We start from the raw sequence: 26,620 nt of genomic DNA on the forward strand, positions 1-26,620 counted from the left end.
CTTTGTCATGCACTATTAATTAATTCCAAGTGCAAGGCTCATTAATAGGAGACTGTGTCGAGTATTGATCATTGTGCTTTGATTTCCTGTGCTGTTCATCTTTCAAAACAAAAAACAACTGGAAATAAAATGAAGCTGATTATAGGTCTGCAACACACCTGCAAGTCCTTTATTGCTTTAATTACTGTAAAAACCTTTCGCGGTTCAGCTGTGAAGAGGCACATGGGTCCACTGTAGCTAAAAACTATGTCCTTGTTTTACAGGGATCAAAAGTTTTTTTGGGTTTTTTTTGTTACAAAATAGAAATATTTTTTAGATCAAAGCAGCATACATGTTGCTCAAAGTTGTGTATAAAAAGGGGAATTTGATTTTCTTGGGTTACAGCATGACACACTTAACTCTTGAAATATAATACTATTTTTGTATGTGTGTGCTTCCACAAAACTGCCCTTAAAAAAAAAAAAAAACACTTGTTTGCTTCTCCCTCAAATATTTGCATTTTACAAAACAGAAAAACAGAACACAACATTTAAATCGGGTTATTAATTCAATAAAAAAAAAGCCTATGTTTATACACATTCATCCATTTAGTTGTCCCCAAACAGTTTATTATAGCAAGACTTTGTTCTAAAAGAGCTAGCTTCTCTGATGAATTAAAACAAATACATAATAAATATATGAAAATCAAAAGACTACATTATCATAATTTGGAACATTTCTATAATTAGTATGCAACCTTCCTCATCCAGAAATGCAGCTGTATAAAAAATTGCAGAATATATTCATTTTGTGTGCTGCGCCTGACATTTTTCATTATGACTTTTCTTCTTGATAAAGTTATATTTAATACCCAGCTAGTCATGTTATTTTTCAGTGGCACAAGCTAATGGCACAACCTAACCTATTAGCACACCATGCAACCTGGCCTATATAAACATGTCCTTCATATTTACGAATGCACTGCCTGTAATAGACACCTTAGAGCAATGTTGCTTGAAGACAACAAAGTGACAAATACAGTATCAAGCTTACGACACCAGAATGGTTGATGATGATGCAACTAACACTGCACAGTAAATCTTGAATATGTTGTATATGAAGTGACAGCAAAGATAAGAAAACTGAGAAAAAAAGGAAATTGCCAAGGACAACAGGCAGAGGGCTGTTTGAATGTATTAGTAATTAAAATAGAAAGTCAATTTTAACGAGGCACAGGGGAAAAAGCGTCTGTGCGGCTCAAAAAGTATTTTAAATGCAGTAAAATGTAATTATATATTAACAGATATTATTAATGAGACTAGGTTCCAGTATATGAACCCTAAAAGGAAGTACTGTGAGCTCCACACTGTGTACATTTTAAAATACACAAATATACTGTATATAACCACAGTAGAATATAATTGAATAAAATAAATATTAAACAATGTCCAGTACTGAATGCCCCTACCATTGCTTTGGAGTTATTTCACCTTTAACAGTTCCCCTAGTATCGGTATGCAAATACATTACAAGTAAGTGCATTTATTGGTCTAAATCAAAATGAACTGCAGGTACTGCATTTCAATAAATCTCACTTCAATATTGAGTAAATGCAAAAGTTGAGCAATGGCCTGATTAAAAAACTATGCCTTTCATTTCGGCTAAGCTGTTTTCTTGAACAGAATGATTGCTGAATGGAGAGCAGCTAAAGCAGTCAATATACAGGAGTTAATGCATCACGAATATTACTTTAAAACTCACATTGAATGAAGTAGACACTGCTGTCTTAATGGAAGGTGCATTTTGGTATTAGTAGTTATTTATTTTTTTGTTAAATATTAATACAGAGGAACACACTTGAGATGTAGCATCCTAGTAAAACGTGCCATCAACAGCAGCAGCTACAGCACAGCAAGCAAAACACAAATCTAAAAGAGGATCCAGCACCATCTGAACAGACCCCAAGCACCTCAAACTAGAAGCAATTGTGCAGCGAACCCAGTCAGTTTGTCTTTCTCACGGCCTGAGTTCAACACGAGAAGACGATAATACTGGCAGCAGACCAGGCAGGGTTTTGTTTTAGCTGCAGTCACCAAGCTCTTATGGAAGCTATATTAAGGTCAGGAGAGAAAGTCACAGTGAATGGAAAAAAATAACCCTGTTGTGAGAACACAGTAGAATACATCCTGTGCCACTGCTCAACCTATTAACTCACTCTTTCAATATATCAAGGGAAGGGCAACATGAGGCTGTGCATGTAAAGTGAATAATTTCACCAGGTATTTAAAGAGGTAGTGTCCCACAGAATCCTGCAAGTCTCTTTATAATCTAAAATACAAGATAATTATATATCTCCACCCTACCTTTAACACTATATTACCCAATGGTATTTTCTACCATGGCTGATTTTTTAACATATACCTACAGAAGAGTAGGTTTATTAATTTTAGGCCAATTATATCACAGCACCTCTGTTAAATTGCTAAAGTAGAAGGGGCTTCAAAATGAACAGCAATTACCTGTTTTTAAGCTATAATCTGTTATTTTTCTTTCTATTTTTTAAGTTCTGATAAGCTCAGTTTTTAGCATGTGATTTCATTTCTTCTGCTACTGCTTTGACTGGTGTTGTTTACCGTTATTTTTCTAATAGAACCTGCATCCTGTGTATAAGCCACAGCTATGTGTTACAGTACATCATCTCTTACAGTATTCCAATGCTTTATTTTGTTGATTTTTTTAACCAGCAGTGGAAAATAAATGATAACGTAAGTATACCTCACACCTCATACATAACACATTGCTATTCAACAATATGTTAAAACAATCATGGTATTTTTTAAACCTTTCTTTGGGTTTCTTGCTTTTGATTAAGATTTTCCTTATCTTAATTATATAACATATTATAATTTTGCCAACAAGTAAGAGATGGAGCAGCTACACAACAATTGCAGCTAACCCCAATCAATGCATTCCTTTTTTTTTTTACAAGCACAGTCTTGCAATCAATCATGGAAGATAATATTTTTGCACATAAAAAAAAAAAACAGCATTTACAAAGACAATGAATTAATTTTAAAGAAATGAGGAATACATGTATATATTATTAGGGGATTCTTAATAGTTAAGAGTCTGGACTTCACGCAAAAGCCGTCTCGTCTCCTCCATCACATTGATTGCATTACATATGCCAGGGCATGCGCTGCACTGTGTCAAACCAATCCAAGAATTTAAAGACAGATGAGCGATAAACAATCTGAGCTCCTCAAGCAGGAGTTACAGGGGAAATGGCTACATGTATTTGACGTTGCCACTGAAACAAACAAAAAAAAACTGTTTGCAGGAGCGAGGAGAGAGAATTATCAAACACCTTTTGTCTGACTTACTTTGAACTGTAAAATGCATTTCCTTGTCGTACTTTTTAAATTTAACAAAATACATTTACTCAAAGCCTAATTGTTTTATACCATCTGTCTAACAATAATGATGAAGCCGAGATTAGGGGCATTGGATAGTGTGTGAATATCTTCATGCAACAATACAAATATTTGACCAATGTTACTATATTGGTAATGTAAATATATATATAATCTTTATTCTTATATAGTACCTTTCATAGTGGACCACCATCACAAAGCGCTTTACAAGATACAAGACTAGGGTGTGTGAACTATGCATCAGCTGCAGAGTCACTTACAACAACGTCTCACCCAAAAGACGCGGAGCACAAGAAGGTTAAGCGACTTGCTCGGGGTCACACAGTGAGTCAGCGGCTGAGCCATGATTTGAACCGGGGACCTCCTGGTTACAAGTCCGTTTCTTTAAATACTGAACCACTCAGCCTCCTATATATAAGATGGAACTTTTTTCACATTTTGTTGTGTCAGTCCCTCAGAGTTTCATGCACTTGAGGATTTTTTTCCACTTATCTATACACCATACTCCACACTGTTAAGGGAAAAAAGTTTTTTTATTGAGAAAAAATATAAAATACAAAACTGAAAGATTATAATTAGATAAGTCTCCACCCCCCTGAGTTACTACTTGGTGGAAGAACCTTTGGCAGCAATTACAGCTGTGAGTCTGTTGGGATAGGTCTCTACCAACTTTGCACACCTAGATTTGGCAATATTTGGCCATTCTTATTTACAAAACTGTTCATGCTCTGTCAAGTTCCTTGAGAGAGCGTTGATGGACAGCAATCTTCAAGTCATGCCACAAATTTTCGATTGGATTTAGGTCGGGGCTCTGACTGGGCCACTCAAAGACATTTCCCTTCTATCCTGACAAGTGCCCCAGTCCCTGCCGATGAGAAACATCCTCATATCATGATGCTGCCACCACCATGCTTCACAATAGGGATGGTGTTCTTTGGGTGATGCGCTGTGTTGGGTTTGCGCCAAACATAATGCTTTGCGTTTAGGCCAAAAAATTCCATTGAAGTTTCATCAGACCACAAAACTTTTTGCCACATTGCTACAGAATCTCCTGAGTGTTTTTTTTTTTTTTTTTTTGCATACTTCAAACAGGATTCAAGGTGGGCTTTCTTGAGTAATGGCTTACTTCTTGCCACCCTACCATACAGGTCAGATTTGTGGAGTGCTTGGGATATTGTTGTCACATGCACACTTTGACCAGTTTTGGCCATAAAAGCCTGTAGCTCTTGCAAAGTTGCCATTGGCCTTGGTAGCCTCTCTGATCAGTCTCCTTCTTGCTCAGTCATCCAGTTTGGAGGGACGGCCTGATCTAGGCAGGGTCTTAGTAGTGCCATACACCTTCCACTTCTTAATAATCGTCTTGACGTTGTCCAAAGGATATTCAAGGCCTTTGATTTATTTTTAGACCCATCCCCTGATCTGTGCCTTTGAACAACTTTGTCCCAGAATTATTTTGAAAGTGCCTTGGTGCTCATGGTTGAGTCTTTGCTTTGAAATGCACTACCCAGCAGAGGGAACCTACATGAACTGTTGAATTTATCCTGAAATCACATGAATCACTACAATTTAATACAAGTGGAGGCCATTTAACTTTGTGTGTGATTTTGAAGGCGACTGGTTACACCTGAGCTAATTTAGGATTGCTATTACAAGGGGGGTGGACACTTATCCAACCAAGCTATTTCAGTTTTTAATTTTTAATTAGTTTTCTACAAATTTCTAGAATATTTTTTCACTTGGTAGTTGTGGGGTAGGATGTGTAGATACATGAAAAAAAAAGCATTTTAATTCCAGGCTATAAGGCAACAAAAGATGAAAATTTTGAAAGGGGATGTAGACTTTCTATAGGCACTGTATACAGACATAAATATGTTGCTACATTTTTTAGTGTTAACTGTTTGTTGCTATTAAGAAATACCTCTCTTGTTAAGGTAAAATGCACAGCTAGGATTGCAGTGAGGGGATCTGCAAAAAATCTTGTTTTCTTTCAGCCTTGCTACTACTGAGCACTGTGAAGCTTCTCTTATGTCTGCATCTTTAGGAGTGTAAACATGAGGTAGATGGGATTGATGTCTGCTGTTCAGAATCGATTCTGTTAGATCTCTTGCTGCCCTGCAAGTTTGGCACAGTCGAGGGCGACATGCAAAGTTGATTCACACTATTACAGATCATGTTGCTGCCAGTTTGCATTCCAACTTCAATTCAAACAGATGCTATGTTAGTGGGAGAATACAGTTCTTACATTACCAACCTTTTTTTTTAAAAAAAAACATGTTTAGTTACATATGAAGTTATGAAAATACAATACAAATGTATTTTTATATAGTGTGCTTCACGCCAATCCATGAAGGGTCTTATAACAAGCAACTTTTTTAAATTACTGACACAGTTTTGTTTTGGTATACTATGCCCACAATCAAACCTGACCTATAGAATCGTGGAATACAGTTGTATACAAAGCATGAAGACAATATCTGAAATGGATGTATCATCCAAAAAGCACTTGATTACAATTAAGCAGTAATTTTAGGTTCAAATGAATGGTACTAGTAAATTTGCCTTAAAAGTTTCCATAACACTGAAAGTATGAAGAGATGTAACACTAGCAGTTAAAATAGTTTAGGTAGATGCACCAGTGAGCTGACATTAAGATACAGTCAAAGCTAAGCAATTGGAACTCTCTTAGAGGATCCCAGTGTACGGGTGAAAAATTCAGCATAACAAATAAAAGATGTTCATCAGTGTGAATTTGAGAAGTACGAAAACAACAACACTCTCAAACATTACAATATCAAATTGCTTGTTACTGAAGCACTGTTATTGGGATAGAAAAGGTTTGCCTTCACTCTTTGACATTTGGAATCTGCCATTAACCCATGAACCATGAACCTGGCCTACATGGGCTGAAGTTCTTTGTTTAAAATAAGAACAGCTGGTCAGCATATGCCACTGTTTATTAGCTTTAAAATTATTACAACAGCATTATTGCCATGTCTAGCAGACAAGGGACATCAAACCAGAGGGATGCATTGCTATTATCATCCTCTCTGTGTGGACATGAAGACACATAGAGAGATGCTGGACTAGTAACTGCTTAGTATTGTAGCTCTGACAAGATGGCAGATTGTATTCTATGAACAGTGTGCAATTATACTCCTGTGATTTAGGATTTCAGTAAAGATGAGTCATCAGAAGCATAACAGTACCATGGCTCATCAATGACCTTCCTTGGGAATGTTATAACCATATTTTCATGATTGGTGTTACAATTTCACCACTCTGTTTGGTAATGCGTCTGTTTATTATAACCCTGACTTTATCCAGTAGAATGGAATAAGAACAGATTGTAATGATGTAGATCATGGAATTTTCAAGCGAGGTCTCTATATGTTATTAAATTGCATCTGCACTCACAAAGCATACCAATAGCAGAAAACTGCTCTGATAACATTGAGGTTAACCCTACTGGAGAATAAAACCATAGGATCACATATAATTTGTTAGGAACTCAACAGACCAGGGCCTGATTTAAATCAAAATGATTACAGTAAGTAAGTCTCTGGCATTAATATATAACTCAGACCCAGGTAAAAATAGTAGGAAGAAAAAGTAACTAGTTTAATAGAATAGAGAATTAAACTACTATTCCTTAAATGTACACTTCTTAACCAATATTATGATATTATGAATTTTAGTGTTAACTATACGTCTGTCACAAGTATTCCACAAACCTAAAACTATTAAACAGTCAGGGATAAGACCAGAACCAAAAAATATAATATAATTCAAAGAATCTTGAGTACTCAGCATGTGTTTGTTTCTCATTTTATTTTTGATGCTCAATATATATATATATATATATATATATATATATATATATATATATATATATATATATATATATATATATATTATATATATTAATATCATAATATATTAAAATAAAATAATTAAAATATACCAGAGTATCACATATTTTAGAATACATGCATCTAGTGGAAATTGTTGTGTTGAACAGGTTTTTTACTCTGAAGTTTTTTGGTCTTTTGTTGTTTTGCTGCTGTTTTTAGCTCTCTTAGAGTACTTTGCAATTGAATTCATTAGAGACAAAAGAACCGAATGGCAGATGTATCCAAAACTTCTCCTCAGTCCTGAGCTTGATAATGTACTCTTTCAAGTATTTTCCCTCAGCATCTTTGAACTGAAACTGTCAAACACTTCTCAGCCAGCTGGCCTCAAGCCAGACTTGAATGTGAAAGCACTGTCATAATAACATGATAAAAAATAACAAACAAACAAACAAAAGCAAAAAAAACACTTGAGGAAATCATTAACTAAACAATACAATGAAATGCAAATGATTGTTACAGCATGAACCTTCAACAGTAGCAGTTATAACCAATCTGCCTAATCTGGACATCACATCAAAAAAAATATAGCATTATACACCCCCATATGTTGCTACAACTGTTTTAATAACGCACCTGTCAATTTTCTTTTCATTGTTAACATCTAAACTTTTTATACTTATTACTTTAAAGTCTGTTTCAAAGCTATTTACAAAATGACCACTCTAGTGCACTGATGATAGAGTAAGGATTACTGCCCACATTGTCAAACAGATGACACTGCGATAACAACCCATGGTGTGGTACAGAGCTGGAAAGCCAGAGCACTCGTTGTTAAGTTTTTTAATCACTCTTCCTGCAGTGATTTACAGGACAGATCTCAAACCCCAGTGCACTAAAGCAGTCACTTTGAAAAGAGCTTTGAAAAAGAGTTTAAAGTTACACATGTAAAAAGTTGTCAGGATGTTAACAATGAAAAGAAGAATCATTAAAAACAGTTGTAGCAACACGTGGGGACGCTGTCTTTTTCAGAACCCTGCTACTTATGCTTTCAGACACTGTCCATAATAAATAGCCTGCATTATTAAAAAAAGCTATAATCGTTTAATTGCAAATCAGCAGTGCAATATTTAATGATGTTCATTTCATGTTGTGACAACAAGACCAAGCTATTGTACTCTGCAGCTGATAATTACTAACCTCCAATAAATTAGCCATATGCCAAACCAAACTATTCAATATCAAAGACCAAACCTCAGTTTCACATCATGCCACCTGCACTCTTAATAGGTGCCAACATTCAACAGAGAGATGCAACAAAGACCGCGTTGAATGGAAAATAATTATTTTATAGAAGCATTTCACTCATCACGCTGCTACTGGAGATGTTTACTGGGAAAATATAAAAAGGGCATGCTGCTCAGGTTGTTAATTGTTTTCTTTTTTTTAAACCTGACTTAGATCAGGTGGAAAATTCAACAAAGCCATCCCATTTAAAATACAACCATGAGATTTACTTACTGAATATTTGTGTTATACATTTCTTATTTTGCCCCTTTGGAAAATGTTATTGCCAGGATAGCAGTATTTGATTAGACCAGCACCATCAAAGCCATCAGGTACTTGAGGAACAGTTGTTGTGCCCCTCCTTCTTAGGATTGGGCAGTGTGGTGTAACTGGCGCCCACAACCAAAGAATAGAAACACAAACTGAAACCTGGTGAAGGTACTCAAGGTTGGTGAGGAGTAGTGTCCTGTGAGGTCCTGGTCCTGGGTTAACAGTGCTGATGATACATTTCCTCCATGTAGAGACCGGTTTAGGTTCTAGCAACCAGGACAATTGTCCAGGGCCATGGGGTGCCCCACTAGGCTAAGTTAGGTCATATCTACAGAGCAATTATAAACACGATCATTAGTGACGTTTATAGAAATACTCCTGCAGGCATAAAAACAAATCCTGTCCTGTCTGCTTTAACCCTTGTGTTCTCTTTGAAGAATGCATTCTAACAACTCTGACCAATGCTCTCCTGATTAGGTAAGCCAGAGATGTTTTATATATGCATAGCCAATACTAATCTAACTGTCCCATCTTGCCAAAAAAAAAATACAATGAAAGATTTAATCAGGTAACCTCAGTAGTCATTTAAATAACCCAAATAAGTAGTAAAAATTATGTATTTTTTGGAATATCATAAAGGGAGTACCCTAATACAGCCTTCTATGGAAATGAACTTCAAGCATTCTAGTCTGTGGCTATTATGAAACGTAACCATGGTAGCACAATGCATATCCATATAGCAGTAAAACTGGTCACTTTTAGTATGTTAAGCTTGTTAGAGTGCACAGTCGTGCACAGAAATGAACAAACATGAATGTATATTTAATGTTCGGTGATTAAACTGGGCTCCTTGGTTCATTTTGCTAATAATAATAACCAACAAGCAGACTAAAATACCATCCTCTTGCCAAAAAATTATAAAGGAGCCTTTTCATCGTGGCAAAGAAAGTAAAACTACACAGTTTATTGCTTGTAATGATTTTTTTGTAATTGTCTCAGACCATTTGACATTCTCAATGACAAATAACCATTTTAAAATGTGCATGCAAATTAACAAGGCTTGTGCTAATCAAAGTTTGAGGACACACCATGTTGGAAACAGTATACTACCTACTATACAGGGTGTATATATATTGAGGGGTAGAACATTAAACAGAATCCAATTCAAAGCAATGGTACATCAAATTGTGCAATCAGCCAATATATAAAAATGAGATATTTTACAATAATGATGCAGCAAAATAAATAAATAAAAATTAGAAAAAGATTGTGATTGATTGAATGAATATTTTCTACTCCCATATAGCAATGGACCAAACTTCTACTTCTGAGAGACACTGATTTTCTATAAAAGCAACAAGACTATGGTATAAACTCTCACACACATTCGGCAAGCACTGACTACTATGGCCTTTTAAGGCTGTACCATTGTGTACGTTTTAACTGCTGCTTTTGCCTAATCTGGACATCACATCATTTTACAACTGACACAATAAATCAGAGCGAATTTTAAAGCACATCGCCTACAATCACGCGTGTGTATTTAAATCAAAGAGAATACATAACCTGCCAACACAGTTTACATTAGTAACTGTTGAATGTGAGCAAACATTTCAATGCAAATCATATGTAACTTATCAATTTAAAGCTGGAATGAAAACATTTCTTAAAACACTGAATAAACAAATGATAAAAATAGCTAAGCAGTGTGTCCTCGAGAGGTTGGTAGCTCGCTGGCATCTGCTCTCAAGTTCCTGGGAGAAAAAAATGAAGCTGGCTCCTGAGCCGTGTGGGGAATTGCTGCCGTGAGGGGAAAACCGACTGGGCGTTCCAAATTGGGATAAAATCGGGAGTAAAACAATAATTGGATGCACCAAATGTATTAAAAATAAATAAATAAATAGCTGAGCAACATTATCGTACAAATGGGTTTGGAATGAATGCATAAGAAGGTTCAGTTCAATTACCAGATGTACTGTATTGGTTTAAAATGTGTGGCAGACACAACTGGTATTAATTCTGATTAAATATGAAAAAAATTGGTTTAAATAAAACTAATGGCTTCAACTACAATTGTGTAGAGTATAGCCTTTATAGCAATGAGAAAATGCATTAGCTAATGAATTTGCAATTTTTTTTGCAAATTCATTGCAACTGTCCTTTAGTGAGTTCTGTAATTCTTCTCTAATTCATTAATATCTATATCTCTATTCATATATATATATATATATATATATATATATATATACGCTTATATATATATATATATATATATATATATATATATATATATATATATATATATATATATATATATATATATATGAAAAGATAAAAAATATGTAATTTCCCATGTACTGGATAATAATGAACTTGTTCTAATAAACCGACCCCTAATTCAAACACACAGAGTACTGATCCTGTGCAGTATATGTTAATATAATAACGGATTTGTCCTTTTTGGGTTTATTGCACTTAAGCAAACCATCCTCAGTTTATCACTCCATGGAATGCATTATTCAACAGTTCTGATCGGTAATAAGTAAGTAGTCACAATGAAATGTTAGGTCAGAGGTGAAATGATGAGCAGTACAATTCTTCCTAAGAATACATCCAAAAGCAGCGTGGAAAAAGTGACTACAGTGCGGTACCCCCCCCCCATCCTTGTCTTCATAGTAATGCACTGCAATAAAACACTTATTATCATAAAAATTATCTCAATACACAAGACACAATCAGAAAAAAAACAAAAAACTTTTGTGTTCCACTGACAACAAGAATGAAGTGCAGTCTCTAAAAAGAATGAAGTGCTGTCTTCTCTAAAAAACAGCTTGAAACGATTTTCTTTTTGCAAAAATGTAAAGTTTTTTTTGGTTGGTTCAATTTAATGTATAAGACCCATAGTCTTAAAATATACAAATGTTTCCCTGTATGTTCTTTTGTTTGTTTGGGTTTAACAATAAAATAGTTGGACTGCTGTAATTAAATGTGGTTGCCTTATTTCAGTGAAACTATAGCAACAGAAGCCTAATTACCAAAAAAATCTGGCGCATCAGGTTGTATAAACGTCTCAGAAATATATCACAGTAACCTGCAGGAATTGAGACATATTTTCAGAAATCCGGTTTATATAAAATTGGAGTCACTGAAATCTATTTTTAAAAGCTTCAGGTTACAAAGAAAGAGGCCCTGTTTCTATACCATACAACCAGACAATGTAGTGGGTTTAGATTACATGTGTGCTGATAGTCACTCAAGAAATTCCACATGCAACTATACTGTACTGTGAACACTAAGAGGTTATATATTATATTTTAAAAATCTTATACCTGCAGTTTCCAATATGCCATCATCCAAGTCGTAATTTGATGTCAAAATGCAGCTTGCATGGTTTATTTGAGAAATGAAATTTAAAACATAAAAAATATACAGAAATTGTACATTTAAAAGTGCAAGGCAGTTATTATGAAAAATTATTAAACATTATAGGCTGATATATGATAGGATTAAATACTGATAAAAGATAGCCATTGGATTTTCGATGATGTCACTCTCCCCATTTGCAGTCATTGAAAAAACCTTAGCTTATCAAATACTGGTTTATTAATGAATTGTAAATGTTTTCAATTTTGAGCTCCTGTAGTCTTATGTGAAGTCCCAGTTACTGTGTCTATTTTATAGTATTCTGAAATGATCCGGATTATTCTTAATTTAACCACAAGGGGGCACCCTTGCACTTCGATAAAGATAACGCACCTTTTTACTTGCAATAGCAAATCAGTATTTGAGCTGCAAATATTGACTTGATGAGATTAAAAAAAAAAAAAGTAATAAATTATATGATGTTTTTCAGCTATATGGATAAAACTCAAATCACGTTATAGTTCAGGGTTAGAGCTAAGTGATATATCATATTTTAAAGATTGATTGCTTCCTGCTTTGTAATGATTTTGTTTTTTTTAAATCAGTACAAAATCCCTTCATACTGTCACACCTGGTTATGTCAGGGAACTGAAACTCAAAAACTGTGCATTGGAAGCCTGCCCTATCCGATCCAATACATCTTGATGCAATTTCATAATTGCATGGATCTCCTCTCCATAGCAACAGGCTCCCTATGCGCATAGCTAGCCCCATAGTTCAAATCATATGCCAGTTTAGATGAAGTACAGAGCCCATCTCCTAATATGGAGCTACGCATTCTGACTATTGCCACTTTGGATATCCAGCTTTTCACATATCACTTTAATTTATAACTGAAAATTGTTTATTATTATTTAGCCAGTGTCTTTATATTGTGTTGTGGTATTTCTGCATCATCTGTGCCATTCAGAGCAGAGGTGTATAATCGACCTATATGAAGAAAATCCCAAAGTGGATAAATGTACTGTACACATTATGGGAGGAACTGAGTCTTTCAAAATGTGATCTATTGCTATTCAAATAATACATTAGCATTACTAAGGCACCCGTTATTCTATAGACAACAGCTAACAGTAATTATAGAGATATTAGCAATATAATAACCTGTGGATCTATTATTTAATTTCCTTGGGTTTAATGAACTTTAGTACAGGTGCTCTTTTCATTGTTCAGTTACATTTTTCATTTAATATATAATGTAAGCATCTCCAAAGGTTCAACACTATAGAGCAGTTCTCCTATTATACACTACAGTTTGCATGCCACGTGTTTACTGGACAGCACTGTCACAGGCCATGTGGCCATGCATAACCTTGTGCACTAAAGGGAATAAACGTTTTTCCTTACAGTTATTAAAAGTACCCTGATGTTGCAAACATAGGTCTGCAGACACATTCTGACCCACCCCCTGTGTTTCTAATGTAAGAATTGAGCTTCGGAAATATGAATCCTGCAGTTTGTTATGAAATCAAGTACAGTTATGATATAGAACACACAAGGGCTTGTATAATGAAATAAACATAAGAAAGCTGCTTCACTTGTACCTCCTGTTGATGTTCTTCCTCTTCCAAAATGTCTTGATCAGAATAATGTACAGCTGCTACAAGAAAGAAGGCACTGTAGAAGGCACTAGCCTAAACATTGGTCACTTGAGTTTCTTATTCCTCCTCCTACACTACACTAAACCGTGTAAACACAGAAAAAGAAAATGTTAACTTGTGTGCTTTGTTATAATCCCTAAATAATAAAAAAGATACTGACTGTTTTCATACTTTTCAAATGTCTACAGACTGTAAGTATGATTTTCCTAAACTGAAAACCCACTCTCTTGTGACACATGTATGTTTTGTGAGTTTGAAGTTGAGAGACGACCAAACTAAATGATCCTAACCTTAAGAAATATTTTAGGAAAGTGTTTTTTTTGTTTTTTTTTTTTGTTTTTTTTTTTTGTGTTTGTCTTAGGTTAAAACAGCTCTGAGAATAAAAATTGTATAATAATAATAATAATAATAATAATAAATAATAATAATAATAATAATAATAATAATAATATGTTTTTAAAAAAACTCATGATTAATTGTGAATAGGTCCCTACAGTATATTTCAGAATTAATTTTTTCTATCAAAATTGCAATAATTGTCTGTATTACAAAAAGACGGTTTTGTACAACACTATCTTTTTTCTGCAGGAGGTTTTTTTTTCAGAACAAAAACAAAACACACACACAAAAAAAACACCTCTACTGGTTAATTCAGTTTGTGGCATCCTCTGTCTATTCTGATGAGAAAGGGATTAAACTTGAGCCAAATAATAGGACTGTAAGTGCTGTTAACAAACTTAAAGCCCATTTGTCCCAATTCAGTGAAAGCAAATTATTCACATGATCCAATTAAAAAATCCACAAGTGGAATACACAATTTTGGTATTACCATTCTAATATTTACTCTATGAAGTTTCAAGCAACAATAATAATTGAACAAAAGGATGCATAATTGATAAACAAATACAAAAGAAAATGATGTTATATCTCACCACCTGTCATTTAATGACCTTATCTGATACGCAATTGGATAGCTCTTAATACCAGAAGGATCCACTTCTCTCTGAAAAGATGTTCAATAATCTGGCAATGCATGAAAATGACCACATTTAAAATATTAATATAAAAGTTTTAATACTGTACTATTCTAATAAAACCACTTAGCATTTTAATTAATACCAGTCTGCTGCAAATTCACTTACAAATAGGACCTCGATTTTATGTTTCATCCAATAAATATTGACCAGCTGACAATGTGGGTCCATAATTAAGCAAGCAGCCCCTGCCTTGTCCTGATTTACCTCAAAGGCTAGAGATAAGGTTTTAACCAACGACAAGTCCCTCCATGATTTACAGCCCATTTGCATGTAAGCAATTGTACTGCCAAAACTGTCTTTGCCAGTCATTCATACAATTCTGCAGTGCAGAAGTAAAATGATTCAAGTGTAAAATACATGAAGCACAATTCATTAAGCATTAATGTCTGATGGATTTAGCAATTGTATCCCCATTTTTTCTGAACAATTTGAAATGCCCAAATTAAATTCGCTGCAACAAACTTATCGATCAGGAAAATCAGGTGACCTCTGTCTTGCAGTCAAACTATTGGCCTAGTTGCACCTGCCAACCTAAGCACTGAGTGTTACCAAGTTAACGAACCCTGGAGGCAATGAACCAGCCAGGAAAGATTCCACCTGGATTTGCTGTGCTGCTGAAGCGCAATGAGGTGAACTATTCATAGTTCCTCCCAAACCCTGCAGGAGCGCAAAGGCTAATGAAACCCTCCCTGTAGACCCCCAAGCCAAGACGGGCTCCTCACAACAAACAAGATTTGAACTGTGCTCGGCTGACTCACTCTGCACTTGCAGCAGTACTTTCACTAGATGAGCCAATTTAATTTGTAATCATTTTTGTCTTGTTACATTACATTAAGTACAATAAGTGCTGAACAGTGTGTTCTACTGCAGTTACTGCTTGTACCAAAAATATCCCATCTTTTTTTTCCTATTTTAATGAATTTTTCCAATTTTAATGAACTAAGCAGCAGGGTGTTCTTATGCCACATTTTTTACCAGATCTCCTTCCAATGTATATGTATTGTCTTTAGTCAGGATTAACAATTTAAAGGGTGGCATTATTTAGATGATTAAAATAGACCCCAGCCATCTTTATAGTAGGATTTAAACAGTGGTAGAGCTGCCAGGACAGCAATCCCCTTAGGCAATAGACATGTAGCACCTGACTAACGCTGATACAATGCGCATCAGGTCTGCTCGGTGCACTGACAAGTATTCCAGTGGCTCAGTGAATAACTTGGGTACACCGGGCAGGCACGTGGAAATCATGTATCATTGTTTAGTACACAAAACACCTGGACACCTCAGGCTTTAAAAATGACATTTCACAAGAACATATTGTAGCCTGAAAATGCAATTGGCAAAGACAGACCTGACTTGAATAATTATGTCATTCAATATATGTTATGATGGAGTGTTTAAAGTGAATCAATACAGTGTATTAAATTAAACTGTTTACTGCGTAGTAACTCATTATGAATTAAAGATTTTAGTGGGAAATCACAAGCTAGTTCAAATATAAAATTATTAATATAACTTAATTGTTGCTAGACCATTGGAGTGAAACTGAGCAGGAAGGGATATAACAGGATTTAATAGCAATGTATATAGCTTGGTCTAATATATACGCATTTCCCATATTAAAGGTATATAATTCAACAAAAATGATCTTCAACAAAGGTAAAGGGGTAGCAGTCATGGTAATGCTTGATTAATAAGAAATTGATTTTAAAGACACTGGTTAGTAGAAAGTATGCTTTTAAAATAAAGCATCAGTTCTGCAGAGAGGTACACTTGTCTGCATTGTGCATCTCACTACAGCCAATCTGCACACACATACCAAGGCTCCTCACAGCAGTATTGATGGGATGGCAGCCGACATAAGAAATCATGCTTCAGCCATGTTCAGCTTGTTATAATTGTCTGCTAAATAAACCTTGTGCAATGGCACAGTTTAATCAGACAGATAACGAGAAGCGATATATTGCCTGCAGTAAACCTGCCTGGGTTTTATTTGTATTCTATAGTTTGTGTCCAGCCTTTATTTGAGCATCCAGTCCTCCCATGCACCAGATGAATTACAGCAATGTGCTGCAAAGAGATCGTTATAATAGGATTGTTTAACTCTTGCTTTACTAGCCATTCAGATCCTCATTCAGCAGGTGATGTGCTGCTATTGCTGCAATATACTTTACTATTCAAGAAGCATTGGGATACCTGGGCAAAATTCTCAAACTTCTTATTAGCAGGATTCTTTTCTGCAAGGGAACAATAACCAAGTACAATTCTAAAACTAAAATGAAACTAGAATTTCTCTGAACAAACGTAAAGCACCTCCCCACGTATAATATAAGGGAAAAGGTATCTCTGATGGAATAGCTTGTAAACACGAAGTGAGATCTGTATTATTAAAATGGTCAGTGTTTAAAACAGTGAAATGGTAATGGAACTACACTCATAGAATACAGCTGTGTACCAAATATTACGACAATAAATAAGTGTTTTGATTCTGTACCCTAGAAACGCAAGCAACATGACCTCAATATGGCAGCCATATTAGGTCAGAGGTTAATGTGTTAAAGTGTTCATATAACCCTGTAAAAAAAAGTCAGTACCTCAGACTATCTGAGCTAAGAGGCATTGGCAGTGTGGTGGCAGCAGCTTTGTAAATTACCGCCACAAAAGGGAATATTTTTGCTTGTATGACACCCACAATCTACCTTGATCTGGAGAATCACAGGAGAGCGTTGTATAGTGAGAGCAAAGTCAGTCTCTGAAAACATTCAATCTTTATCATTCGGAAACCAACAAGTCACTTTGTCCTCAATATGGGAGCCATCTTGTGCAAGTAGTCTGAACTCACCTTAAGTAGTGCCTCACCATGTGCTGCAATACGGAAAAATAATTGAACTGAGGATCAAACTGTAATTCTAAGTAATAATTAATTTTAAATAATTGCCAGTATTTCTATAGAGTAAGTACAACTGTTATTTTAGTAATGTGAAAAAGATTTAAAGTACTTCTTAGTAATGTTTTCTGATTTCTTGCTATACAGTTTGTAACGCAATGTAGATGCAGATGGACCACATTAGTTAACTGTAAAGCTATGTTTTAGTTGGTGCTTATCTTGACTAGAGCCGAGCTCAAATCAGCATGAAGTTTTAACATCTACTCTCATGTAATGGAAATCTTATCAAATGTTCTTAGTTAAATTATTTCCCAGGAATGTAATGCACTGTGGTTCATATGGAATTATTTCTTATCAGCTCTGTTTGTTTCTTATTGTAATAATTATTGTGTTAAAATAATCTCTCTATTAAACAGCCTATCAAAAATATAAGTATTGCATGGTAATAAACTCTAATTGCATATTGCATATACACCAGCTTCTTCATTAGTTACATGCTGGATGTATTGTTAAACGAAGAACTATTGTACAAAAGGCTGTGTGCCACAGATATTATACATATATTATGCATACTGGTATTGTTTATTTTAACATTTACATTTCTCACAAGAATTGTAAAATTTGGAGGTCATACAATAAGCATTTCAGTTTCTAACTCGGTTATCAGGATAATGCTGTTTATATATTTTATATTTTATTAGAGCTTATAGTTTAGTTAAATTCAATGCAATGACACTTGATAGCATATTGGCCATGTGAATGGGTTTTGTCATCTGCATATCATTGGGTTATCAAGTACTGTAGAATAAAGGGCATGGCGAACGATAGTGTGTCTATAGCATTAGATTAAAGGAGTTATAACCAACTGATACAGGGTTAAAACTGTAGTCCTTTAGCTGAAGGATTCATTAATAAATATCTCTCAACATATGTGGCAAAGTGCCCCGACCCTGGGCTATTTATTTGTGTTGTATGTTACGTGTAGTGTGTTAATGTTGGTGTATAGTCATTGGTACACAGGATATAAATGGGTCTGTGTAACACGAGTGTTTAAAATGTATATTTGTATTTAGGCACAAGGATTGCACAGCACTTCACGTGCAGGTAAAATGTAATAATATGTGAGCACCGGGAATTGCACTTTTATTAATTCACGTGCAGTTGTACCGAGACTCCAATTGATTGATTGATTAGCAATCGAGTCTCGGTACAGCTGCATAAAAGCAACATGTTTTAACTCACTCGGGGTTGTGTGTTCGGTGAGTGGAGAACGGGACTGGAGACAGAGGTAACAGTTAGTATAATAGTTAAATCATAATACAAGCTCACCGTGTTTTATCTGTGCAGTCCGTTTTGTTTGTCTCTTTATTTTGGCTAAAGTACCATGTCCTGTGCCTTCTTTGTCTTTCAACCTTTTATTTTCTGTCTGTTTCATTATTCAATGCTGAGCGAAACCAATCGCTCAGCTTCACCAAACTCCACCTCTCTGTTGTTTATTTGTTGGTTCCTGGTTCTGGTCTGACATCACCCACTACAGCCGTCTTTATGACAACATATTAACAGGTGGCTGGGCGCTGTTTGATCGTTAATCAACCTAATCAACTATCAACCCCAGCCACCTGAACATAATAAAATCAGGCAGGTAGGGTACTGTCAATTTAAAGGCAGAGCTTTGCTCTGAATACAATTATATTCTGATTACGGACCACTATGTGTTATAAAGCCATTATGATACGGATTGCACATGTAGTTATAATAAATAGCTATACTGTTTCTTATTTCTGTCCTATACAGTATATTTCCAGATGCAATATTAATAACGCTTCCTTAAACTGAAGTGTTGTTGTTAAAACCTTGTGCTTTTAAACTGCAGAATTTAAACCACTGTTTCTCAGCATTATCTAGTCTTTTCCATTGGTTATGACCTCTTCAGCTTGTTAACTAGTCTTAGTTTAAAATTAATTTTGCGTTAATTATCATTTAAATATTCACACTTAAAAGGACACCCCTAGAAACGCTCCCTTTGTACAAAAATGACTGTACAGCGATTGTTGAATAATTCAAATGATGCAAAAGTATTTGAAAAGTGAATTTTGAAACACGACATGGTTTTGAGATTTTATCACACACACACACACACCGAAGTTGAGAAACACAAGCCGTCAGACACATTGAAGGGTCTCAGGCCTCTAGCCTGTTTCTCCCCGCCCCTATTCCTTACATTAGCACGTTCCCTTTAATGCAAAACAGGGGATCACCAATCCCAAACTGACAGGTATCCTGTGTCTCACGAGCCAGTGGAATGGAACTACTGACACTAAAATATTTATATCCATGTTGTAAAATAATCCTTGTGTTGCATGAATGTGAATCCAACAAAGCCTGGATAGTCAGTTACTAGTGATTTCAATTGACTTTCCAGTTTCTCAGAGACTGTAGGACGGAACTAATCTACTCAAATATGACTACATATATGTGTGTGACAGGGTCTTCCTGCGGGAGTCACAAGTCCGAACGGCATAGTACAAAATTGAAAAAGACCATCTGGTAGCCGCTGTTCAAGCATACAGATCCAGAGAAACTGAGGTTGGTGTCTAAGAGTTTGAAACGCCGGCACAGGCGCGCAGGATTTATTAACAACAAAAATAACCTGTGCTCAAGGGCAAAATAACAGATACTCAAACACAAATAAAGCAAAAACAAAACTCACAAAAATAAAGTTTCCAGGCTAAATGCCTTCACTGGATTCCAGAAAATTCAAAAAACCCACAAAACAAAACACCAACCTGCTTTCAGCTCCCTTCTCCCAAATGAGAAGCAGAGGCCTCCTTTTATATCAGTTGGCTGGGCGCTGATTGATTGTTAATTAACCTAGTGTTTGACCATCAACTAATCAACCCCAGCCTTTGTAAAACCCAGGCAGGTAGGTTTTCCCTGCCAATTTAAACCAGAGCACTGCACCCTAACTGCACAACTGCACAAACTGTTTATCCAGGATACTTGCAAGTACCATATAGAAAGACTGCAGGCTGCTGTACATCTCTGGCCCTAGTGCTGTAATACGAAGTTTACCCCCCCGTGATTTTTCATAATAACAGTAACAAACATAAACAAACATCAATCATTGAATTTAACCAACCAGCTATGAAAAGAAGTAGATAAAAGCATGTTCTTCTTTGCACATCTTTCTGTTAAATATAATATGTCAACAGCATTGATTATCAGACATGTTCAGAAAGAGCGTTCATGGCCAAAACCCTGAAATGCAATAGAACAAATATAGAAAAGGTGACAGCACAGAGGTCAGTACCATGTACTGCTCACCACCACTCTCTTTTTGCAGTAGATTGATTTCCCGCAACCCAGGGCCGCAACCGCTTGGACAGATGGTATTCCAGGACGCTGGTGTCGAGATTTTTCTGACAGGGCATGATCTGAACTGCAACTTTTTATTCTGCTTTCCTAATTTATATTACCTAACCTTTATTTTTAGCTTAGTACAATTCTAATTTGATTGTTTGTATGTTGAACTATTACTGTACTGTTATCCAACCAATTCCATGACAAAACCTTCTCAATCCAGTACATTATACTGCACTGAACACTTTTATCAAGTGTATAATACAAACAGTATTATACAATCGATTGTGAGGAGTCGTTTCATTTCAATTCTGTTTCCACGTCTTAGGAGATCATTAGTCACAAAAGTAAGAGGCTCAGTGTAGCTGTCTAATGTCTTCTGGCGTTCATTTTAAGAGCTCTTTCATGTGTGTGTAACTGGAAAGCAATTATAATTAATGGGAAGTTGTATTAAGAGTGAGACCATTTTAGAAGTATTGTTCAGTGTGATAAAAAATAATTAAGCAAAGTTGATTTGAAAAAAAGCTATGAAATTCGGTTGTGGAATAAGTGAAATATTTCAGAAAAAATAATTACAAGGTTAAGCCAACAATGAAATTAGATTTTGTAATGTCTAACAAATGCCCCCATGGTTTGAATTTCAATTATCTTAAAAAACAAATGTGTAAGACGATTAAGCTTGTTCCAAATTTAAGATTTCACCTACAATCTCCAATAACATTAGTTATGTTACATTAGGTTGCTAAAAAGACAATACAAGTATATCAGTTTGCATAAATCCTTTTGGGGAGTAAAAGGGAAGCAAAACTTCACACCCAGCCGTCCAGCACATACATTTTGTTTGTTACAGTTGTCTATTCAGCGATACTAACAGATTTATTAAACAAGGGGTCTGAGTGGGGTTAAATTGACAAAATGTCAACAAGTGGTTTTTCATTTCAATAAAATTGATACATGTATCGCTGTGGTTGTAAGAAGGCTTGCTCATTAAAATCATTGATTCAAATTCAGTGATACAAATATATTTGGTGAGCAAGCAGGCTGAGTGGGGTAAAATGATGTTTTTGTAATATCGCATTATTGAACACTAAAATAGAGGATCAATTCAATTAAGTTTATTACAGACAGGGGTCCATTCATGAAATAATGAGAAGTGGGGGGTTTGGGAGTCTAAGGTAATTCTTAATTAGTAGTAGTTTTTTTTTTTGTGTGTGTGTTTTATTCAATACACGAGAACAAACTTATGCCTTTACAGCATATTTGCGGATAGGTTACAGGGGTTCTTTTTTTCTGCTGCTTCTTGGTCTTCAAGCTATCTTCGTATTTGTTCAACCTGTGACGCATTGCACGAGTCTTCTTGGGCCTCAAGACCAAAGGCTTGTACTTCTTGCCTTTGTAGAATTTCCTCAGATTCTCCTTCTGCATCTGGTTAATTAGTCAGAACTCTGGAAATGGACTTACAGATAGCACGGATCTTGTAGAGTTTCGATGCAGCTCCGCCGGTCACCTTGGTGACACAGAGCTGGGACAGCTCCACCTTGAGGTCACCCAGCTGCTTCAGCAGCTCCTTCTTACCGCGCAGGTCACGGGCCTTGAATTTTGCCATCATAGTAGTAGTAGTAGTAGTAGTAGTGATTTCCGATTGTGTGAAGTCATGTGTTTTCCATATATGCCATACTATTGCTACAATATTACAATGGCTATCTTTGGTCTTTTTATTTATTTATTTAGTATTATTACATGCATCACCTTTGCAACATGGCAATGTATTCCCCTACCTTTAGACAATGTAGCAGACAGGGGAGGAGGTGTGACACACTGCAGCTTTAATAATGGAAGTGACATTACTCAAACAGACCCTGATTGTGATCGCTTCGACAGGATCAGCAGGTGGTGGAGTAACCAACAGAGACAAATGTATGAAACCAACAATTAGCTGTCCGTTTTCCAAACGTCCAAAAGAAGATTAGAAAACACCATCCTTTAGGTAAGCTTATGAGTGTTGTCATGTCCTCTAGTGAATTTCAAAATCAAATCAACAGAAAGGTCAAACACGTTTTCAAAGATGCCACAATTCATATTATGTTGACAAATCCTGCTGGGATTTGTAAGGATGGGGTAACTAGGAGAATGCAATGTTCATAAAACAAAAGGCTCCACTAATAGGTTCCACCTTCATTGAATCATTTGGAGCTGTTCTGTATTGCTGCTACTGTTCTAGCAACTTTTAATAAAATATAATCCAGCACCAGAAGACATTATTTAAATGCAAGACGTTATTTAAATACAACACAGTTTCTTTTGCTGTACTTGGTCAATGGAAAGAACATTATCTCACCGCATCACTCATGAATAATAAAAATGGATGTCATGAGTAGTGCTGTCTCGCTGTGAATCGTGTAGATACTGCAGGAATGCTTGGAGTGTGGCTCAAGTTTTGTATATTGATATTCAGTGAATACTGTCATCCACATAATTAAAAAGAAACAAGTACTAATTAAAAATGCATTAAATCCCCTGCCGTCAGCATATTTACACTTAAATAACCAGAAGCAGAGTAACTGTCATAATTATGAGGCACTCAATCTATTAATGTGCAAGATTAATCGGCGTGTGCAGAACCCACACATGATTTAATCAATACAGTAATGAGATCTAAGTGAACACCTGAAATAGTGCGCCATACATTGTCTTTCTAGGAATGGACTTCTGGCCAACATTAGATTAAGCAAGACTTGAGGAGTTGTCTGGAAACAATACCCTGGGCATTTACTATGCTACAGTATTGTTTTCAGACTTGTGTACAACGTTCTTGTACGCTGCACCAAACACAAAATGGGGATTAAAACTCCTCAGATGCCACCTTTTAATTATGAATACAGTACTGCATAAGAATGTGGAAAATAAGACATTTCAAGTAAATATGCTGAAATCTAACCTTGCATAGTTACCATGTGTTTAATAAAGGACAGTCCTTTTGCTTTGCAGAGTTCCAGGTTGACACTTATAGGATGCTTTACAGACCACAACACATATTCTGTGCTGTTTGAGATTCACAATCCCACTTTCTACAGTGACCTTTTGGCCTTTATGTGTACAGAACGCAGACTTGTTTGTCAATTACATCTTACTGTGTGTAAAGAGGTAGTCATTCGACTAGGGAAGGAGCCGGTACCACACTAACTAATTTGATTTTCCCCTTAAAATGGATTGGTGAGTAAAATCCTTCAATCCACCACCAGCAATTCTTATAAATCACCCTGATGGAAATACAAGTGCCAAGCCCCTTATTAATACCATTACAACCATTTGTGTACTCGGCTGCTATTAAGTGCTCCGTTTATGTCTTTTCATACCAAGAAAGGATCACTGGGGGTCACTGCTCCATGCATCAGCAATCAAAACCTCCAGCTAAAGAATAATTCTATGCTTTGTTAATTTCTGTGACGTTACGTCGCCAATAAAAATACAATTAATCTCTCTGCTGTTTTTTGTAATCGCCAGGAAGTCAGGGATGCCAGTTAAAGTGCATGTGTAATGTGTGCAGTCAATTTAATCCTATGCTGTGTTCATGTGAAGGGCAAGCAGATCAATAAAGTTCACCACCCCTTACACAAGAGCCCGAGTACAGGCAGTTTGAAGGGATGGATGATCTTTATATATGCCTGTGGCAGAGCACAGCTCTGCTCTTTAGAAATTGGCAGGGATGGGGTTAAATTCCCCTACCTGCCTGGGTTCATTGTGTTCAGGTGGCTGGGGTTGATTAGATGATTAGTTTAATTAATGATCAATCAGCGCCCAGCCACCTGACATAAAAGGAGGCCTCTGCTTCTCATTTAGGAGGAGGGAGCTGAAGAAGTAGGTTGGTGTTTGTGATTTTTGAATGTTTTGAATCCAGTGAAGCCATTGCCCAGCCTGGAAACCTTTATTTTTGTGAGTGTATTTTTGCTTTATTTGTGTTTAAATTGCTTTGGTTTGGCCCTTGTGCCCTTTCATTTTTGTGTTTATAATAAAATAGTCATTTTTTTGAACTCCAGACTGTCTCTGGGCCTCTATCCACTCACCAGCCTGCCACAGTGCCCTAACTGTATATGTTGTTTGCAGTCATTGTAATTGGTTCTGGCGTGTCTAATAGTGAAGGGGTAAGAGTAGTCATTCTAAGCGATGGCCACCCTGTAGAATTAACACATTTTGAAACCTGCTGAATAATGTTACGTGAACATACTGAATTACTTACTGCTTTGTAGTTTTCCATATACTTTTGCGATATCATTTTGTAATTACTTTGATTACATGATGTTAAATAAAATATTTAAATTATGATATATATATATATAATGTTATCTATTAATCTCTAGTTGAATTAATTAAACAGCTCAGGGAGGCAAACTATTTCTTTATTCGAAACAGTTCACAGTTTTAATCAGGAAGGAAATAAAATTGGATTACATAATCTGTTTTCTTTTGCACAGAATAGAACGGCTAGTCCCCTGACTCACAGTTACTGCTGATCTTCCAGGCCCAGCTCTATAGGATAGCTCTCATTGCAAAGTAACAGCAGGACATATACTACAAGTTGATTCCTGCAAATTACAAAAAATACACGACATTGAGAAGCTGGCCTTAAGGAATATAGAGAGAGAGCGAGAGAGAGGATGTGTGACTCTGTGTGACGCAACCTCACCAAGTATTAAAGCATTTGGTGACAGGGGGGGTCCTTTTCTATTCCTTGGACTATACATGGAAATTAAGTAGAGGTTTGGCTTTTTAAGCACCAAAGAAAGGAATATTATCTTTGACTAAAACGGTCAATACATAACTTTGGTCTTTGGAATGTTTCCCTACCAACCAATTAATGATTTGTTAATGTCTATGTATATACCAAATACCTGCTGTAGGTATTATTAGGGCATCAAAATGAGTAGTGGGAGGAGAGCGCTTGGCTTCTTGAATGCAACTACCACCAATTCGAGCATATATGGATGACATGACAACAATGACTATAACAGTAGCCTGCACTAATCAGTTATTGGGCAAATTAACTAATAACATTGAATGGGCACAAATGCAAATCAAACCCACTAAATCAAGGAGCATCTTTATAATTAAAGGTAAAGTAGTAGATAAAATGTTCTACATTAATGGTGTGGCAATACCAACAGTGTCTGAGAAGCCAGTGAAAAGTCTTGGGAGATGCTACAACATGGATCTAAAGGACACAGTTCATGAAGTTAGATAACAAGTAGTGGAAGGGTTGAAGAGCATGGACAGCAGCGCTTTACCGGGCAAACTGAAACTCTGGTGCTTTCAGTTTGGTCTACTGCCAAGGCTGCTGTGGCCACTGACTGGGTATGAGGTTTCTCATACTGGAAGCTTTAATCAGTTCATACGTCAGGAAATGGTTGGGAGTTCCACGCTGCCTCAGCAGAGTGGGAATTTATGGTAAAGGAATACTGCAGCTACCAGTCTCTGCTCTAACCGAGGAGTTTAAGTG

General features: G+C 36.0%; 1 protein-coding gene and 1 pseudogene across 2 annotated transcripts in view; both read right to left on the bottom strand.

Annotated features, from left to right (window-relative positions):
* LOC121294389 (tubby protein-like) overlaps positions 1-26,620 on the bottom strand; it is a 59,625-nt gene that overhangs the window by 24,894 nt on the left and 8,111 nt on the right. The window lies entirely within an intron of this gene.
* Positions 22,368-22,732, bottom strand: LOC121294390 (annotated as a pseudogene).

Source organism: Polyodon spathula, chromosome 19, assembly GCF_017654505.1.
Source record: "Polyodon spathula isolate WHYD16114869_AA chromosome 19, ASM1765450v1, whole genome shotgun sequence".
NCBI lineage: Eukaryota > Metazoa > Chordata > Actinopteri > Acipenseriformes > Polyodontidae > Polyodon > Polyodon spathula.